A 15,481-nucleotide genomic window follows, 5' to 3' on the forward strand; every position below is an offset into this window, starting at 1 on the left:
GCCCTTTTTTATCACCTGTGAAGCAGGTATTTTATACAGTAATATTTACACAATCTGGCACACTATTCCAGCAAAACTATACTTGGCAATAAACAAAAAGCACTTTAGCAAAATCCTATCTAACTTCCTTTTTGCTGTTTTAATAACTTTTGCTACTCCTTTTACATTTAACAAACAAAAAGTAACCACTTCGAATCACATGAAAGCAGTAATTGTTCATTTAAAACAGGATACTCGGTTGCAGTAGCACTTAGGAGAGGACCCTGCGTAGGTTCGTGATCAGGATAGAAGATATGGTTCCGAACATAGATTTACAGGATTTGGATTATTAAAACCACATACACAAATTAACTGGTTCATCCTCATATACATATCTGGATGTATGAAGTTATCGGAGCAGTGGCGAAGTTTTTGGTGGCAAGCGACATGGCGGCTAACTGCAACTCACGGCTCCTGATGTTCGAATGCTCTACAAAATCTCTTCTTGTCATCGGATTTTCAACATATTAAAGCCATTTCCTTTTGTCAGGAATACCAAACAATAGCCGGACCCACATCCAAGGCAAAATTCCTTGCAAAGCAGCTTCCAATTGCCTCTCTTGGCACCGTCAAAACGTACCGTGCTACGGTTGGCCGCTTACTGCCTACAGTTGCCACCAAGGAGCCGCTCAGTTCGACCGCCAAAACCATCTTTTACATCGCGCCATGTCACTTCCGTCGCGGAGTGACTTCACAACTTCTTTTACATTTTACATTACAACTGCCCTATGCATGAACCAGCTTCCAATTAACATTGTCTTTCTTATAAAGACACACATATTATAAAAATTCATGATTTTAACAAATCATTTTGCGTTTTTCATATGTATTACAAAACTCTAAATTTCCTCTCACAAATCAGTGACGTTAACTAAAACAGAATACACACTCAATAATTGCAGCTACACAGTTGTATAATATAAACCTACTTATAATCGATGTAAGTGTTACACATGACACTGAAAGGCAGAGGACAGAGGATGACATGGCAGCCGGTCGACATCCATTGACCTTGAAGCTACGGACGAGCAGCTTGTTTCAGTCTGGTATCTGCTTTTAGCGCAATGTGAAGGAATAGATACGAGAACCAACCAAAAGCACTTTCCGGAATCTTCTGTTGTCTTTGTTGTTGTGAGTCATGAGATTGTGTTTTGTGCAGCATTTGCCAATATTACTTCCCCCTATTTAAGTGTTGTATAATATATTAAAACTCTTTGCAGGATATTGGTAATTCTATAGTTGCAGAGTTTTGTGGTCAGTAAAATACTGTATATTTCTAAAACTAGTTACATAACGTGTAGATTTAAGCCATTCTTTGTCGGTCATGTACTATCTTGTACCGTGGCACCAGAGGCGTATTTAGGCCTACGCAGACTAGGTGGCGGCCTAGGGCGCAGGATTTTCAGACGCGGCGGATTTTAAGGCGTCTTACAGAGCTCACAATTACGTTTGATGATGGGAGGCGCCTCTAATACTACCGTGGAAGTAGCCAGTGCCGTCACTCAACGACACCCATTCGAACTTCAAAGAAAATGCCTTAGTCATCCTAATAACCGGCTGCCAGTTCAGTTAATCTGAAACTTAAGGAGTGCAGTTGGGTTGTGTTTACTTCGTGATTTATATTTTAGAGTTAATTAAAATGAGTGACAGTCGGAACAGAGAAAATAATTTTCGGTATAGGAAACTCGCAAAAGATAAGGCAATAAACAATGAGGAAATTGTGAGAAAGAGCGTAAAAACCGATGTACTATTTAAAATTGAAACACAGCCAGCTAGTTCCAGATCGTGCTCGACTCTGGAAACATCAAAGTGCAACAGCGTGGAGCGTAACAATGTGGTGAACAGTATCGCAAATGGTGGAGCGAGTGGTTTATATGACAGTTAGTCAGGCGTTGCCGGTATTAGAAACAATAATGGCGCGGAAACAATCATTTCAGTTGACTCAAGTGATGTACATAAATGATGATGATAGTGATTCGATTTAATATTATTCTGCGAACTGTATAATAAATGAATTTCTTCGAGATTATGTCGCTAAACACGATCCCGTGGCACAAAATACGGATTGTGATTTCGTTAATTCATGCAGGGAGTATACTGATTTTCCGAGGTAATTAAATAAATGTTTTTCGGAAGCATGAGGAATCGCGAGATACTGACAGGACTACACTGAGATCAGAAAAACTCATGGAATGCCTCCTAATATCGTATGGGACCTACTTTTGCCCGGCGTAGTGCAGCATCTCGACTTGGCATGGTCTCAAAAAGTCTTTGGAAGCCCCTGCAGAAATATGTAGCCATGCTGTCTCTATAGCCGGAACTGACGTCTCTATTATGTCCCGTATATGTTCGATGGGATTCATGTCGGGAGATCTGGATGGCCAAATCATTAACACGAACTGTCCAGAATGTTCTTCAGACCAGTCGCGAACAATTGTGACCCGGTGACATGGCGCATTGTAATCCATAAAAATTCGATTGTGTTTTGGGAACATGAAGTCAATGAATGGCTGAAAATGCTCTCCGAGAAGCCGACCATAGCCACATATACTGAATGATCGGTTCATTCCATGTAAACACAGCCCAGAACGTTATGAAGCTACCATCAGCTTCCACAGTTCCTCGTGGATTTCTCGTGTCCAGGGCTTCGTCGTCGCTATGCCACACTCGAACACTACCATCGACTCATCTGATCAGGCCATGGTTTTCCAGTCGTCTAGGGTCCATCCGATATGGTCACGACCCCAGGAGAGGCGCTGCTGGCGATGTCGTGCTGTTACCAAAGGCACTCGCGTCGGTCGTCTGCTGCCATAGACCATTAACGCCAGATTTTGCCGCACAGTCCTAGCTGATACGTTCACGTACGTCCATCATTAATTTCTGCGAGTGTTTCACGGAGTATTGCTCGTCTGTTAGCACTGACAACTCTTGGCAAACGCCGCTGCCCTCGGTCGTTGGGCGAACGTCGTCGGCCATTGCGTTGTCAGTGGTAGGCGATAATGACTGAAATTTGGTATTCTCGGCACATTCTTGACATAGTGGATACCGAAATAATGAATTCCCTGAGAATTTCTTAAGTGGCTTGTCCCACGCATCTAGTTCGGACTACCATTCCGCGTTCAGAGCCTGTTAATGCCCGTTGTACGGCCATAATCACATCGGAAGCCTTTTCAAATGAATCACCAGAGCACAAATCACAACTTCGCCAGTGCACTGGCCTTTCAAAACTTGTGTACGCTACACTACCGTCATCTTTATATCTGCATATCCCTATCTCATGACCTATGTCACCTCAGTGTATGCTGCGATAAGTATGAAAATGCTGACATCGAGAAGAATAAGATAAGTATGTACCAAACATTCGCAAGTAGGAAAAAGTCAAGAGAACTGGAAGTGAACGAAACTGTCGCGCCTGAGACTACTTTTGAGGGAAAGGAAGATGTTCTGGTGAATACATTCTGGTTGTTATAGGCAGATCGATATCCTATTTGGAGAAAATAAAAACTCGATGGAAGAGCTATACAACAATTTTGAGTTTCTAACTAATTTTCCTGGACAAGACGACAACGAACTATTGAAGTGTGCTATAAAACTGCAATATCGTCACACAGACGACTTGAAACAATATTTGAGTGACGTGGTTGTTCACTGTAAAGAATACGCGAGAAACACCGAAATCAAAACCTCATTCCTAAGTACCTCGTATAGTTTGTTGTGTGAAAACCACCTTCAAGAAATTTTTCAAATGGTTCAAATGGCTCTGAGCACTATGGGACTTAACATCTGTGGTCATCAGTCCCCTAGAACTTAGAACTACTTAAACCTAACTAACCTAAGAACATCACCCACATCCATGCCCGAGGCAGGATTCGAACCTGCGGCCGTAGCAGTCGCGCGGTTCCGGACTGAGCGCCTAGAACCGCTAGACCACCGCGGCCGGCCGCTCTTTCTCACTCCTCAAAAGACTCAAGAATTATTTGCCGTCATCCATTTTGCACGATCGAGTAAACAGTCATTCCGCGCTCTCAACGAATTCTGGCACATCACAGTAACTAGACTACATAGATGTGATCGATGGATTTGCTACTAAGAAAGCGCGCCTTAAATAGATTTACATGATTTTAGTGTGATGAGTCCAGTATGCATGTATTTATTATTATTATTATTATTATTATTATTATTAGCAGCAGCAGTCGCCGCATTCATTTACATGCAGATGTTAAGTTACTTGGTGGTACGTTGAATACAAATGACGGGCGGAAGCATTTTTCTCTGCTTAGGGAGGCAAATAGATAAATTCAGCCCTGCATGAAACCGACGCAGGTCTTCAACCAAGAAATAGTTCATGTTTGCAAGTGAACAGAGTTCCTTTAATGTCGTAATACTTTCCCTGTCTTGAAAATGGGAATTTGTTTTAGTTGTAAATAGCTTCCATTTCACAATGCTGTTTACTTTTAATTCATTTTTGATAACGCTTCTTCTTAATCTGATTTCACTTACTGAGTATTGGGATGTTGTAGAGTAATAATATAAGAAATAGACTTTTAAATACAGTACCGACAAGATTTCCTCGATAGAAACACTTTTATATTTGAATAGAATATTTATTCGTGAGTACATAACCGTGTTGTACCTTGGAACAGTTTAAACAGTTTATCACGTTTGGAAAAACCTTTCTTTATCGGAGTAATGTTTGTAACTTCAGAAAAGGACTGCAGCACACACAAAGTGAATGTTATCACTTCAAAACTGAGTTAGAAGATATATTAAAATTCACTAAGGAAGATGACTAGAGGCGAAAGTTTCAAGTGTTCCGAAGTACGACACTCTCCCCAGCATTGTCACCAGACCTTCTGTTTTCGTGCTCTTAGACAGTCATGTATCAGAAACGTCTGGCTAAAATTTACAACTCAGCTTCTTAGAATTCGTTAGACACTTTACTAGTTGGCCGCCGCAAGCTATTTTACTACCGTCGGAAGCATATCTACCTTACAACGTGTATTTAGTAGAAACACTAGAAATATAGAATAGCTCTTGTTGTTTGCATTAGTTTCTCCAGAAATGCACATGTAGCGTGAAAAGTGTCCGCGCATTTCTCGTTGTGCAGTTCTCATTCTTTTTGTGCGACGCAGCGCTCTCTGTGATTTTTACGCTCGAAAAAGCACAGTATTCGCTCGACCCTCAACGGAACGTCTCGCATGAGGAACTTGCTGTCACGTTCTTCCAACGTACATTCACCTGAGGACACTTTGGTTTTGGTGCTGAATAGCAGAATACTGTACCTGCAAAACGGTATCCTATAAATAAAGTATAATACAGGTTGCAGAAAAATTTCAAAATAGCTTTGTTTCTTTCTCATATAACACCGGCCTACAAATCTGGGAACGTTGGCTGTTACGACGAGCAGAAAATGTTTTGCTTAGGTTTTTTTGTGTCTTACAACCAGGAAAGGTATAAAACCTTTGTTGGCTGCCCGAATTGAATAGTTTTGATGCTTACTGTACGTATCTTGCAACATAAGATGGAAAAAAGAATACCGTTGTTCTGGCTCAGGCTCTGTTGCAGGAGTATCCCTTTTCCCCCTTAAGTAGGAATTACTAAGCATGGAAGCACTCCATTTTCCATTGCACCTTTCCTCCATAAATGAAATACCTTGGTGAAAGCGCTCAGCTTCTTCATATACAACATCAAGATAATTTAGTGCGAATGAATCCATTTATGACTGCAAAAATCGCATATGAGTGACATGGTATGTTAAGCTGTTCATTCGACTGCTTCGCAACATCTACGACTTCTTTGACATTTTCTGCTTTGACGTTTCTCAGAACACACGCTGAAACATTTTTAAAGAACTGTTATCCCGTTTGCCCTTCTGCTTCAACATTAATTAAGAGTCAACGCCTCTGAAACGTTCTAAGAGAAGTGGACAGATTAATATATAAGATGTCTCTTTTTTTATATTGAGCGTGCAATGCTTTAGAATTTAGTAAGTGAAAGCAGAACCACTTACATTTAAAGCTTAATAAGTTCCAGTACTGCGATATTCTTCCTAAGTCCCACTTATTGCTGTAGAGCTGAAAATAAAACATCACTTGTCCTTAAACAATATACACTCCTGGAAATGGAAAAAAGAACACATAGACACCGGTGTGTCAGACCCACCATACTTGCTCCGGACACTGCGAGAGGGCTGTACAAGCAATGATCACACGCACGGCACAGCGGACACACCAGGAACCGCGGTGTTGGCCGTCGAATGGCGCTAGCTGCGCAGCATTTGTGCACCGCCGCCGTCAGTGTCAGCCAGTTTGCCGTGGCATACGGAGCTCCATCGCAGTCTTTAACACTGGTAGCATGCCGCGACAGTATGGACGTGAACCGTATGTGCGGTTGACGGACTTTGAGCGAGGGCGTATAGTGGGCATGCGGGAGGCCGGGTGGACGTACCGCCGAATTGCTCAACACGTGGGGCGTGAGGTCTCCACAGTACATCGATGTTGTCGCCAGTGGCCGGCGGAAGATGCACGTGCCCGTCGACCTGGGACCGGACCGCAGCGACGCACGGATGCACGCCAAGACCGTAGGATCCTACGCAGTGCCGTAGGGGACCGCACCGCCACTTCCCAGCAAGTTAGGGACACTGTTGCTCCTGGGGTATCGGCGAGGACCATTCGCAACCGTCTCCATGAAGCTGGGCTACGGTCCCGCACACCGTTAGGCCGTCTTCCGCTCACGCCCCAACATCGTGCAGCCCGCCTCCAGTGGTGTCGCGACAGGCGTGAATGGAGGGACGAATGGAGACGTGTCGTCTTCAGCGATGAGAGTCGCTTCTGCCTTGGTGCCAATGATGGTCGTATGCGTGTTTGGCGCCGTGCAGGTGAGCGCCACAATCAGGACTGCATACGACCGAGGCACACAGGGCCAACACCCGGCATCATGGTGTGGGGAGCGATCTCCTACACTGGCCGTACACCACTGGCGATCGTCGAGGGGACACTGAATAGTGCACGGTACATCCAAACCGTCATCGAACCCATCGTTCTACCATTCCTAGACCGGCAAGGGAACTTGCTGTTCCAACAGGACAATGCACGTCCGCACGTATCCCGTGCCACCCAACGTGCTCTGGAAGGTGTAAGTCAACTACCCTGGCCAGCAAGATCTCCGGATCTGTCCCCCATTGAGCATGTTTGGGACTGGATGAAGCGTCGTCTCACGCGGTCTGCACGTCCAGCACGAACGCTGGTCCAACTGAGGCGCCAGGTGGAAATGGCATGGCAAGCCGTTCCACAGGACTACATCCAGCATCTCTACGATCGTCTCCATGGGAGAATAGCAGCCTGCATTGCTGCGAAAGGTGGATATACACTGTACTAGTGCCGACATTGTGCATGCTCTGTTGCCTGTGTCTATGTGCCTGTGGTTCTGTCAGTGTGATCATGTGATGTATCTGACCCCAGGAATGTGTCAATAAAGTTTCCCCTTCTTGGGACAATGAATTCACGGTGTTCTTATTTCAATTTCCAGGAGTGTATTTCATTCGGGGAGTTAACGGATGTCTGTTTGGCCAATTTCTCTAGAAATGGTGTGTTTCCTTAACGGGTAATCCACTAGCGCAGGAAACAAAGATCACGTAACCGAATTCCAGTGTTAATAATATTAAAGCCTCCTCAAACGTTACCTGTAGTTCTATAAGGAGTAAGAAAATGTGATGTCTCTAAATGTCGCTGTCTACATGTCTAGCAGCTGTGTAATTTAGTAAAACATTTAAAAAACTAGTGTAGTTTGCTAAATGACTAACAATTAGAGACTAAAATTATGCTAATAATGTAATACTCCTATCAGGATTTCCTTATATTTGGATATGTTAATATAAGACGTCGCTGGACATTTCCTCGAGACAAACGTCATTTAATTATAGTTTTAGTAGAAGTTATCTTCATTGTGAACATATCAACGAGACATTGAAGGAAGTGCCTCTTAATAGCAGAGTGTTAGCTGGAAGTGCACCATAACAAAATTCCTTGGAAAAGCGTCAGGGCATCATATCCCCATTACTAAACATTCTTAAGAACTGAAGACTCTCTCAACTAACAGTGACCCTTATAACCAAGCGATGAGCACGTTCAGATAATTTACAGCATTAGGCGAGCATATCATGGAGTGATAATTACGAAAAGCCCATACACTGCTGCCAACATGTTACAAGTGTATTTAATAAAAAAAATACCTTTGTTATCAGTAATGGTGGCAGTCGTCCGAAAACTAGAGCTAATATGCGAACATTAGCGTCAATTTCGTCTGTACGATGGCAACAAATAACTAAGTGGAATTCGTTTCATTTCCGCTACTTTTGTTGAGCAGCGCGGCCTCTGGACGAACATTGCAAAGCAATCAAAAGTAGATTTTCTGAGCACCCCTCACCTCAGTCTGACATAAGGCTGTCCTCGCCCTTACTTCTACATAAAAGCATACTGAAAAATATTTTATTCCACAAAAGTGTCTTTTTGGAACGCATTGGGTGGAGCGAAAACATTTTATAAAAATTTAAACTCTTACATTCATTTAATCTAGAATGATTACGTATTTTACTGCTTAGCAACTTAAATGTGAGTTACTCCTAAATCGTAGGTACTTAATATGCTGCACAATTTAGGTCCAAAAATGTACTGAAGAGGAGACGGGGACATGTCCACGACGTTAGCGGTTAGACGCTTGTAGTAAATTCGTATTTGGGAATACTTTGTTTTTCTTTATGCGTGTTAATAAAATGGCCTTCTACTGTATTGCATCTAGTGGTATCACAGTATTTGACCAGTTTTGAAAGGAAATTCAGTAGTATCATCTTGCCCTAGTACTGAGCCACGATGACTTTGACCTTGGGGCAAGATGACAATACTGCCTGAAGTTAATTTATTTTTGTTCTTAGAAAGTATAAGACTAATATTAATTAATTAAACACTGCTACGCATTTGTTGTTGAATAAGATTTAACGAAAGGATTGTTGTACTAAAAAAATAATATAATTTTAACACCAGCGTTTTCCGCGTTTTGCATTAACTAAATTCACGCTGAAATGTTCCTCCCACGTAGGTGGGCCAGCCTCCATCCCCCCATGTGTTTCATTCACAACACGCTGTCTAGTCTTCTGGCGGAGGATCAACGTAGATCTCATCACATGCAGGACACTGCTCTGGACATCCTTTGGAAGTTCTCCATTGTTGCTTTAAATGGCCCTGTTCCACCTCGTGTGCTTCCTTATCGACCACCATCGGTTTATATAGGTGTTCTTATTAAAATATATGCAATTTGCATGCTGTGACTTATCCGTTTATTCACCTATGGCCTTCCTTTATGCAATGGTTTAAAATGGAAAATAATTCGGCACCGTTTCGCTTGATGCAAGTGGCAATTGTTGAAGGTACGGTTTCGTTTATTACTTACTTGGTCTTCATTAGGTGATTCACAAAGAGTTTGATTGGGTTGGTCTAAAGATACTGTAGCCTGAGCGGAACGTCTTAGTTTTGTGTGGACTGTGACAAAAACGATCCATGGTTTCTGCCGTGGCTAAATCACGCTCATTAAACAGAAGAGAATCGTAAGCGTCGATCTCATACTCTTTGGACCCAGTAACTGTTTCGAAATAAGCAGAGCTCAACAGATGGCGAGGTCGTTAACATGCTCCAGTCACATACGTTAAATTTTTGTTTTTGTTTTTGGAGCAGGATCAACCAGAAGGAGACAAGTAATAGTGGCTGTGAAACGCATATTTTTTTCATTATTCATATATAACAAAGAATAAGAGCTGATGTTGAGCTTCTTGAAAGTTTGTAACATGTCAAGCAGACTGCTCGACAATTATATAACGTGCACTGAGCTTTCAGGTGTGGTTTCACTGTGAGATATTTTTATTTTGCACTGCGTAAAGCGTTTGTAGTATTCGTAAGATGAACTATGTTAAAGAATGAATTTCCACCGGTTAGTCATCTCACCACGCCGGTCAACTTGCTTCTATTTCCCTTAAATTTTGACTACAAGGACTAAAATAAAAGTAGAATTTGACACTGTGACATTAGTTTCACTTTCCCCATTAATCTATTACACAACTTTGAAAACGGTGCTTTTCTTTACGTCTTGATTCATCTGTGATTTGGATAGCTCAGCAAGCTGAATGGTTAACCTCGTATTGCCCACTACGGAAAATAATCGGGCAAGTGGAAGGACGCTCAATAACACACATACGAACATCATTAATTCGACTGATCACACACATAAACATCACCGATCCTTTTCATGTAATAAAAGTTTACATACAAAAAAATTCTCAACCCAATATTTCTGACGCAGCATAGATATTCCTTGACCATGATCATCGTGATATCTACAGTGAACATATGAAAGCATACCAAAGTCTGCCTGGATCTGGACGAAACGATATAAGAATATTACGAAATGTGATGTGAAGAGGCGTGGCGATGCGCCGATACGTTTGTAGCCAAAATTGAACTAAATTTTAATCCGTCTGTACTGAAATGACCTCAGTCCAGTGGAGTGACATTTGAATACAATGGAGAAAATAGTTCAGTTGTCTTAGAATCTCTCTCGACTCTTAAAAGCCTGTGCAGTGTTAAGCGCAAATTATTTTATAACATCACTTGATACTCTAACGTTAGCCTAGGGCAGGATATGAAATAAAGACAACGGACTGAGGTTCTTTTTGCATCATCCTATTAATGTTTGCCTGTATTTTTGTCAGCATATACACACACCGCCGTCCAGGAGCGATGGCCGCTCACATTGATAATTAGCACGAAAGATGTTGTGTCTAGACAAGACAGCCTAGACACAATGAGAGGAAGCCGAAAGGCACGCGCTAAGCCAAAGCAGGATGGCGTGAGGTCTGAAACAGGATACGTAATGAATGCTATAAAGAAAATTACGTAGCTTCTGGAATACTTAACTTTAATACATCCTTTTGGTACATCTGGAGATTGTGGCGATACAAGTGAGACTCTTTAGATACATGCAATGTTACTAATGGCGCCTTGCTAGGTCGTAGCCATTGACTTAGCTGAAGGCTATTCTATCGGCTCGGCAAAGGAGCGAGGCTTCGTCAGTATAGTCGCTAGCTACGTCGTCCGTACAACTGGGGCGAGTGCTATTCCGTATCTCGAGACCTGCCTTGTGGTGGCGCTCGGTCTGCGATCACACAGTGGCGACACGCGGGTCCGACATGTACTAATGGACCGCGGCCGATTTAAAACTACCACCTAGCAAGTGTGGTGTCTGGCGGTGACACCACAAAAGAGATTACGACAACGTGTATTTTCAGATATTATATTATCATATGTAACGTTTTCAATAATTTTTTTCCAGTCAACTGTGAACGTTTTTTAAGTTTTTGTGGGGAAACACTAGTGGTTTCATATTCACGAAAAGGCCATGCTCGTGGCACATTTTATTGGGAGATATCCATACAGACTGTGCTGGTCTAACACAACTCTCCCTGTCTGAGCCACTCGGAAAACATGACTGATCATACGATTGATAAGGCAACAATGCAACGTGGCAGCTTGACGTTAAAGACGAACCTGCTGCTTTGAAACTGCAAGTTCTCGTCTTGAGGTACGCGTAATTAGCAGTTTCTTCTAATAGGCAAAACTCTTTATACATGTGTTGTTGAGCAGTTTTAAAACAAACATGTGGTGTCCACTCTTTCCTGACGAGAAACTTGATATTCCCTCTGTTTACACTGGTCGTTGATACCTGATCGATACTAAAGACTCCTGTCATGCATTCTTATGGACTGTTTATAAGGCCGAAGTCTCTGCCGTAAATAAGAAAAGTGACCTCAAACGGAGAAGTAGTGTTCTTTTCTCTAAAAGTGACTTGTGCCATTGAGGTTTTTGTTCTGCCTCCCATAATTTTCCACTAACAGATGCATTTCGTTTACTTCTAATGGAATATTATTATTTATTAATTAAGAAGAAATTGTACATATCATTGAACCCTTCAGTGCGCTCATGGTCATAGCAAATACTGTGTTTCTTTCAACCCACTTTTGCAAACAATGGTTCAAAAGGCTCTGAGCACTCTGGGATTTAACTTCTGAGGTCACCAGTCCCCTAAAACTTAGAACTACTTAAACCTAACTAACCTAAGGACATCGCACACATCCATGCCCGAGGCAGGATTAAAACCTGCGACGTAGCGGTCGTTCGTTTCCAGACTGTAGCGCCTAGAACCGCTCGGCCACTCCGGCCGGCTCACTATTGCACTTGACAGCATTTTTTCCACTGCTAAGCAATAGTGTCTTTCAATTTGCAACAACGTGCCCAAGTAGTAAGAATCCTCTATAACCCGTAACCTGCGAGGCACGATACTGCGCGACGAGAGGAACTAAACAGACGAGGCAGCTCTCTTTACTGTTGGCACTGGCATACACGGAAGATTTAAGCCGCATACTTTTATTGTGGAATTATTTCACTTGTGTTTCGATTTCTCTGCTATACGAACATGTGGCCGATGTCTTTTTCTCATAGCACGTTAAGTTACTACCAACGAGTGTTATTATTGCAATAACTAATTTTTTTCTAATATTGTGACTGAGGGCCTTTCAATACGAACCCATTCATTTTGTGTTGCACACATGAAAAAACTAACAGAAAAGGTAATTTTTGAAGTGGGAAAATCGTGAAATTATTTTGACAATTCTGTGACGCATATATACATTCCCGTTATCTCTTAATTTCGTTTCCTATCATTATAGAAAGTACAGCAGACAGCAGCTCAGAAGCCTATTGACTTACATTAGCGTTGCTGAAATTTGGAAGTTGTTATAGACTAGAGAGATCGAAAAAAAAAGGAATATTATTGTTTAACGTCACGCCGATGACGAGGGGCTTGCAGGCTGATTAGCAGCTCTATAAAGGCTAAAACGGAGAAGGAAGCCAACCATTTGTTTTCCATATGAATGTTCCCAGAATTTGCTCTATTAGCGAAAAATGACCGGAAACATAAATTCGGATGAAATCGTCGTTTGGATGTTGTAACTCTTCTTACTTTATGCACCTGCAAAGAAGAGTTGGAGAGAAATTTCCCCTGATGATGAACACAGTTTGTTTATTTTTGTGTTACCCAGACGCGATACCACACTTGAGTGCTATCTTCAGTTGACTTTTGTTTATTAGTCTCCCCAACATAATTCTATCACTTATTTTCTGCTGGCAGCACGGTCGGGTCAAAAAATGGTTCAAATGGCTCTGAGCACTATGGGACTTACCATCTGAGGTCATCAGTCCCCTAGAACTTAGAACTACTTAACTAACCTAAGTACGCTAAACACATCCATGGCCGAGGCAGGATTCGAACCTGCGACCGTAGCGGTCGCGCGGTTCCAGACTGAAGTGCCTAGAACCGCTCGGCCACTTCGGCCGGCCAGCACTGTCGGGATTACAGCCGAGTGGTAGGTGGATGATGAATCTCACCACATGCAGGAAACGGAGAATCCTTCTGCTCCAGTAACCACCTTAATTAAAGTGTGTTCGACACACACAATACAAAAAGACAGGAAGTAAATGTAACATTTTAGTATGACAGGTTTTTAAAACATCAAAAAAGTATAAAATAATATCTTCTAGGTCCATACTGAATCCTAACACCATAAAGTTTGTCCTGAAAATCTGTGCTTAGGAATTTTAAAAAGCTATGCAAATACTTGTAGGCATTCAAATGAAAATCCTGGATCACATGTAATACATGATGGATACATGCATGGTCCTCCCCCCCCCCCCCCCCCAACACCACATGTTGTTGTTGTGGTCTTCAGTCCAGAGACCGGTTTGATGCAGCTCTCCATGCTACTCTATCCTGTGCCAGGTTCTTCATCTCCCAGTACCTACTGCAGCCTACATCCTTCTGAATCTGCTTAGTGTATTCATTTGGCCTCCAATATTAGATTGGTGATCCCTTGATGGCTCAGAACTTGCCCTACCAACCGATCCCTTCTTCAAGTCAAGTTATGCCACAAAGTTCTCTTCTCTCCAATTCTATTTAATACCTCCTCATTAGTTATGTGATCTACCCATCTAATCTACAGCATTCTTCTGTAGCACCACATTTCGAAAGCTTCTATTCTCTTCTTGTCTAAGCTATTTATTGTCCATGTTTCACTTCCATACATGGCTACACTCCATACAAATACTTTCAGAAACGACTTCCTGAAATTTCTACTCGATGTTAACAAATTTCTCTTCTTCAGAAATGCTTTTCTTGCCATTGCCAGTCTACATCTTATATCCTCTCTACTTCAACCATCATCAGTTATCTTGCTCCCCAAATAGCAAAACTCCTTTACTACTTTAAGTGTCTCATTTCCTAATCTGATTCCCTCAGCGTCACCCGACTTAATTTGACTACATTCCATTATCCTCGTTTTGCTTTTGTTGATGCTCATCTTATATCCACCTTTCAAGACCATCTCCATTCCGTTCAGCTGCTCTTCCAGGTCCTTTGCTGAGTATTTTCATAGCTGTTAAAAACTCACAAGCGGGAATCTCCAGGACTGTCTGTACGGAGTTAAAAATTTTATACTTTTCAGTCCATTTAAAAAAAAAAGTTATATTAAAAGTTTTTTATAGGAGTAATTGTTCCTTTTCTTTTATTTCGGATCGCCGGAGAACAAATTTGAACACGATGTACAAAATTTGTCGTGGCTGCAAGATCGGTGGTAGCCGGATGGAGTGCAGTCCTCCCTCGGAACCCCTAGACGGTCCACTCGGCAGTAAATCTCGCCGCAGTCGGCACCTGCGCCGCGGAATGTCGCCGAGGGCGCATACATCCACGTCAGCGGCTGACGCCCTGGGGGAAGGCCGGCGCTCCGCGACGAATGGAGGCGCGGCGCCGCACCATTAGTCTTCCGCGTCCTCCCCACTGAAATGTTTCCTCGGTCGCTCGCCTCCCTGCCTTCGCTTCGACACCCACAGGTTCTCAGCACCCACCGCCTGTCCCGCTTTCATTAATCGGCAGGTGCACGAGAACATGCTGAAAAGGGGAACAAGTGGCAAGGTTTGCTTGCGGCAGGTCTACGTAAAATTTACCTGAAGCTAGCTGAATGATTTTCAGCCGAAACATCGTGGCAAGATATCGATGTCATCTTATTGCGAACGTGTCAGTTTCTCGCAGCAGCTGTTGTAGTGTAGTCGGACGAAAATTGTATATGATGTCATAATAGCGTATTTGACTATTTTCTTGAAATCGTCTTAAATAGTTAATTATGTTATTTTACACTCCTGACATAATTTTTTCCTCATTAATATCTCTGTTTAAGAAAACGGGAGCAATTTGAAAGCCAGCGAAACCGCTCCATTTTAGTCATGCGACGCCTGTGACGTCTTTGGCTAGCAAACAGCTGTCACAAAGCTCAATCATAGCGATATGTTTA

This window comes from Schistocerca piceifrons, chromosome 1 (assembly GCF_021461385.2).
Source record: "Schistocerca piceifrons isolate TAMUIC-IGC-003096 chromosome 1, iqSchPice1.1, whole genome shotgun sequence".
Lineage (NCBI taxonomy): Eukaryota > Metazoa > Arthropoda > Insecta > Orthoptera > Acrididae > Schistocerca > Schistocerca piceifrons.